General features: G+C 41.7%; 1 non-coding gene across 1 annotated transcript; it reads left to right on the forward strand.

Moving 5' to 3' along the window:
• The first annotated feature begins 5,352 nt into the window (after positions 1 to 5,352).
• LOC148577356 (small nucleolar RNA R71) lies at positions 5,353 to 5,459 on the forward strand. Its single transcript, XR_015903759.1, has one exon. It is a non-coding gene; the product is annotated as a small nucleolar RNA R71 (small nucleolar RNA).
• The last annotated feature ends 785 nt before the right edge of the window (positions 5,460 to 6,244 follow it).

The raw sequence follows: 6,244 nt of genomic DNA on the forward strand, positions 1-6,244 counted from the left end.
TAGAATCCAAAAATCTGAATTTAACACTAAAACCTATAAAAACTTAATAAAAACTAAATAAAACTACTAAAAACTATATGAAAATGATGTCAAAAAGTGTATAAAATATCCACTCATCACAACACTAAACTTAAACTGTTGCTTGTCCCCAAGCAACTGAAAACACAGTAGGATAAAAAGAAAATTAAGATACAATAAATTTCTATGTTTCAAATAAAGCTTAGTTACGATCAGATGAGCGGGACTTAGTAGCTTTTTGCTTCTGAATAGTTTTGGCATCTCACTATCTATTGAAACTCAGAGATGTTAGCATCCTTAGGAACTTAGAGTCCAGATGATATTATCAACTCTCTTAGTTAAGCTTATTTTGATTCTTGAACAAAGCTTTCAGAGTCTTGGCCATGACTCTAAGCATCTTGTTTTCCAATATTACAACTGGATACAATAATGCCACAAACACTTTAACTGGGTGAACCTTTTCAGATTGTGACTCAGCTTTGCTAGAGTTCCCAAATAGAGGTGTCCAGAGTTCTTAAGCACACTCTTTTTATTTTGGACCACGACTTTAACCGCTCAGTCTCAAGCTTTTCACTTGACACCTTCATGCCACAAGCACATGGTTAGGGACAGCTTGATTTAGTCGCTTAGGCTAGGATTTTATTCTTCTGAGCCCTCCTATCCATTAATGCTCAAAGCCTTTGGTCCTTTTACCCTTGCCTTTTGGTTTAAAGGGTTACTGGCTTTTTCAATCTGCCCTCCTTTTCCTGCATTTTTGGGCAGTAATGGGTTTTCTGCTTTTTTTTTTCTTTTTGCCATTTTTTTCTATTTTGCATGCATATTTTTTTTTCTTTTGCAATATGCTTTTTCTTTTGATTTTTGCTACTTTTTCTTGCTTCAAGAATCAACTTTCAGAATTTTCAGATTATCAATAATTTTTTTTCTTTTACCTTATTCTTTCAAGAGCTAACATTCTAAAGTTACAACTTCAAATATGCACTGTTTATTTCATACATTCAGAAAATAAAAACAAATGACACCACATCAGAATAATTAAACTAATCTTATTTTAAACTTGAAATTTATGCATCTCTCAATTCTTTTTAGATAAAAATTTTTATTTAAGCAGGGTGAGAGATATATGGAACATTTTACAACTTTTAAGACATCAATGCAAATGATCATACAAGTAGAACAAGAGAACAGATAAATAAACAGATAGAAAATAGAAAAATAACAGGAAAGGGGTGTAAAGAGAACGAATCCACCATTAATGGTGGCGTCTAGTGCTCCTCCTTGAGGATCCAATGTGCTGCTTGATCTCTTCTATGTCATCCCTTTGCCTTTGTTGCTTTTCCCTCATAGCCCTTTGGTCTTCCCTTATGGCTCTTTGATCTTATCTGATTTCATTGAGGGTGGTAGCATGCTCTTGACGCTCCATCCTCAATTGCTCCATGTTAGTGCTCAATTCTCCAAGAGAAATTTGCCATTGATCCCAATATCTTTGGGGAGGAAAATACATCCCTTGAGGCATCTCAGGGATCACATACTGAGGAGGCTACACAGGCTCTTGTGCATGCTCTCTAGTTTGCTCCATTCGCTTCTTAATGATGGGCTTATCCTCCCCAATGGAGACATCTCCATTTATGACAATTCCAGCTGAATTGCATAGGTGACAGGTGAGGTGTGGGGATGCCAACCTGGCATTAGTGTGAGGCTTCTCAGCTACCTTGTAAAGTTATTAAGGAATTACCTCATGAACTTCCACCTCTGTTCCAATCAGAGATACAATGAATCATGATGGCTTTGTCAACAGTCACTTTTGACCGGTTGCTAGTAGGGATGATGGATCTTTGGATGAACTCTAACCATCCTCTAGCTATGGGCTTAAGGTCAACCCTTCTTAGCTGAATGGGCTTGCCTTGGGAATCCCTTTTCCACTGTGCGCCTTATACACAGATATCTGAGAGCACTTGATCCAATCTCTGATCATGGTTGACTCTCCTAGTGTAAGGGTGAGGATCTCCTTGCAATAGAGGCAAGTTGAACACTAACCTCACACTTTCTGGGCTGAAATCTAAGATTCTTCCTCAGACAATGGTGATCCAATTCCTTGGATTTTAGTAACCCATGCATTAGCATAAAACTCTTGCACCATGAGAATCCCAATCTCTTGAATGGGATTGGTTAGGACTTCCCAACCTCTTCTCCGGATCTCTCTTTGGATTTTCGGATACTCATTCTTCTTGAGCATGAAAGGGACCTCAGGGATCACTTTCTTCTCAGCCACTACTTTATAAAAGTGGTCTTGGTGGGCTTTGGTGATGAATCTCTCCATCTCCCAAGATTCAGTGGGATTGGCTACTGCCTTTCCTTTCCTCTTCTTAGAGGAGTTTCCAACCTTGGGTGCCATGAATGGTAATGGAAAGAACAAAAAGAAAAAGCTATACTTTTTCAACACTAAACTTAAAACATTGCTCGTCCTCGAGCAAAAATAGAAGAACAGAGAAGAAGAAGAAGAAGAAAATAGAGAGGGGGGAGAGGGAGAGAAAGGGCTCGGCCTTGTGGGTGTATTAGTGTATGAGAGGTGTGTGTATGAAGGGTGATGAAGTGGGGTATTTATAGGAAAAGGGTAGGGTTAGGTTCGTCCATAGGGTGGGTTTTGGGTAGGAATTTGATTTTGATATGGGTGGGGGTAGGTAGGGTAGATGAAGATGCTGTGGGACCCACAATTCCTGAGAGACTAGGGAATTTAGATTCCCTGCTTCTCTGCACTAGCGTTTGAATACCCAGGGGTTTCTCTCTAGCTGTCGTTTAACGCCAGCAATGCTCCCCTCTTGGGGCATTGAACGCCCAGTGAGGACTTCCTCACTGGCGTTCAACTTTGACACTCTTTCCGGAGTGTTCTGTTTTTACTACTGTGAATTCTATCTTTTTACTGATGCACATGATCATGACTCTAAAAACTGAAAAAAAAATGAAAAATAAATGCAGTTGAGTAAAGTTGGGTTGCCTCCCAACAAGCACTCTTTTAAAGTCACTAGCTTGACCTTTAGCTCCTTTTGGAGGAGAGTATGGGCTCAGATTTTTGCCCCTTACAGTGAATTTCCTTCCTGTCCTCTCATGAATGAGCTCTACATGCTCCAGAGATAGGACACGACTCAATGTATGTGGTAGAACTGGATTCTTAGTGAAGATAACTCTCATGCCAGGTGAGAGGCCTTCAGTAGGAACTTTCTTGTCCTTTCAGTCTTTAGGTACTTTCTTCTTAGTACCTTTGTGCTTAGAGCTTGTTGAGGGCTGCCCAACACCAAACTTAGAATTGATGTCTGGGGGCTCTGTAAAGCTCTGCATAGAAAGAGAGGGTTGACACACTAGCTGTTGCACATTTGTCTCTTTCTTATCAGAGGGAAAATTAGGAGTGGACATCTTGAATAAGATGTAGTCCTCTCCTAATTGGAAAACTATTTCTCTCTTAGCTACATTAATCAAAGCTTTTGCAGTAGCTAAGAAGGATCTTCCAAGGATGACATAGTCATCTTCATCTTCTCCACTGTCCAAGACAATGAAGTTTGCAGGAATGTAGTAATTTTCAACCTTAACCAAGACATCCTCACTAAGCCATATGGCTTCTTCATGGTCCTGTCTGCCATCTCTAAAGAGATGTGTGGAGCTTATACCTCAAGGATTCTCAACTTCTCCATTACTGGGAGTGGCATGAGGTTAATACTTGACACTAGGTCACACAGAGGCTTTTCAAAGGTCATAGTGCCTATGGTGCAAGGAATCAAGAAGCGTCCAGGATCTGAAAGCTTCTGAGGTAGCCCTTGCTGAACCAAAGCATGGAGTTCTTTGGTAAGCAGTGGAGGTTCTTCCTCCAGAGGCTTTGTACCAAATAACTTGGTATTCAGCTTCATTAGAGCTCCTAGGAAGCGAGCAACTTGCTCTTCCCTAGTGTCTTCCTCCTCACTTGAGGATGAGTAGTCATCAGAACTTACGCACTGCAGAAGTGCATTCAAAGGAACCTCAATTGTCTTTATGGTTTCCTTTGGTCCTAGGCTAGAGGATTCTTGAGTGGGATTCGGGCACTCAAAGGGTGTTCTTGGGCTGACGTTTAACGCCAGCTCTATCAGCTTATTGGGCATTAAATGCCCTTGCTGTCCACCCTGACTGGCGTTAAATGCCAGTCCCTCTAGCATTCTGGGCGTTGAACACCCAGCAGAGATGTCCTTGCTGGCGTTCAACGCCAGCTTCCCTGGGCTGGTGGGCGTTGAACGCCCAATGAGGGGTTCCTCACTGGCGTTCAGCGCCAGAATGGCTGCTTGGTTGAGCATTGAACGCCCAGTGAGGGGTACTTCTCTGGCGTTCAACGCCAGAAAGCCTTCCTGTTTGGTCATTGAACGCCCAGCCAGTGCTCCCTGGCTGGCATTCAATGCCAGCTTTTCTGCCAATATAGGCGTTAAATGCCCAGAGAGGGCTTCCTCACTGGTGTTTAACGCCAGGCTTGCTACCATTGTGGGTGTTGAGCATCCAGTGAAGGCTTCCTCACTGGCGTTCAACACCTTCCCAATCTCCTCTATTTCGGCTTCAACCTCCATGGTTATGGCCTTGCACTCTTCTCTAAGATTAACCTCAGTGTTGCTGGAAAGAGTATCAGGAGCAGTCTCAGGGATCCTCATACTCTGTTAACCAACCTGTACCTCCAAGTTTCTAACGGAGGACCTTGTTTCATTAATGAAACTGTGGGTGGTCTTAGTGAGGCTGGAGACTAGAATGGCTAAGTAAGAAAAGCTCTGCTTAGATATCTCCATATTCCTTTGAGAAGATGGGAATAGTGGTCTGTTATTGAACCTATTCTAGTTCCTACCACCTTGATTGAAACCTTGCTGAGGTTTCTGTTGATCCTTCCATGAGAGGTTAGGATGGTTCCTCCATGAAGGATTGTAAGTATTTCCATAGGGTTCTCCCATGTAATTCACCTCCTCCATGGTAGGTTGATCAGGATTATAAGCTTCTTCTTCAGGAGAAGCTCCCTGATTACTGCCAGCAGCAGTTTGCATCCCAGTCAGATGTTGAGAGATCATGTTGACCTATTGGGTCAGGATCTTATTCTGAGCCAAGATGGCATTCAGAGTCTCAACTTCATGAACTCCTTTCCTATGAGAGATTCCATGGTTTACAGGGTTTCTTTTAGAATTGTACATGAACTGGCTATTTACGACCATCTCAATGAGTTCTCTAGCTTCTGCAGGCCTTTTCTACAAATGGAGAGATCCACCTGCAGAGCTATCCAATGAGATTTTGGACATCTCAGACAAACCATCATAGAACACGCCTATGGTGGACCACTCTGAGAGCATGTCAGGAGGACATCTCTTGATCTGTTGCTTGTATCTTTCCCAAGCTTTATAGAGGGATTCACCTTCTCTCTGTCTAAAGGTTTAAACTTCCACTCTAATCTTGCTCATCCTTTGGGGAGGAAAGGACTTAGCAAGAAAATCATTAACTAGCTTTTCCCAAGAGTCGAGACTCTCTCTTGGTTGGGCATCCAACTAGAACTTAGCTCTGTCTCTTAGAGCAAAGGGAAAGAGCATAAGCTTGTAGACTTCAGGATTAACTCCATTAGTCTTTATAGTATCACAGATCTGTAAGAACTCTACTAAGAACTAATGTGGATCTTCCATTGGAAGTCCATGGAATTTGCAGTTCTGCTACAGAAAAGAAACTACCTGAGGCTTAAGCTCAAAATTGTTAGCTCCAATACCAGGTACAATAATGCTTCTGCCGTAAAAGTCAAAGGTAGGCATGGTGATGTCACCACTGACCTTTCCAGGATCCTCTTGTGGTTCGGCCATGTCCTCCAGTGCTTGTTCAAAACTTTCTGAAAGGTCTCTTCCGGAGTGCTGTGCTTTAGCTTACTGTAAATGCCTCCTCAAAGTCTTCTCAGGCTCATGATCCGGGGTCAAGAGGAGTTCCTTATTCCTGTTCCTGGTCATAAACAAGGAAAAAAGAAGAAAAGAAGAAGACTCTCTATGCTAATAGGTAAGAAGCTCCTCTTTAAAGTCAAAAGTAAATAAGGAAAAAGAAGACAGAAAAGAAATAAAAAGAAGTAAAAGAAAAATACCTTGGAAATAGTAGATAAGAGTAAATAAGAGAGGATGAAAGTTGAGAAGGAAGAATAGAGAGGTGGGTAGAATTGAATAATATAGATGTGAGAAGAAGAGCATTATAAATAGAAAGAGTAAAT

Source organism: Arachis ipaensis, chromosome B1 (assembly GCF_059453495.1).
Source record: "Arachis ipaensis isolate K30076 ecotype BB chromosome B1, ASM5945349v1, whole genome shotgun sequence".
Taxonomy (NCBI): Eukaryota; Viridiplantae; Streptophyta; class Magnoliopsida; order Fabales; family Fabaceae; genus Arachis; species Arachis ipaensis.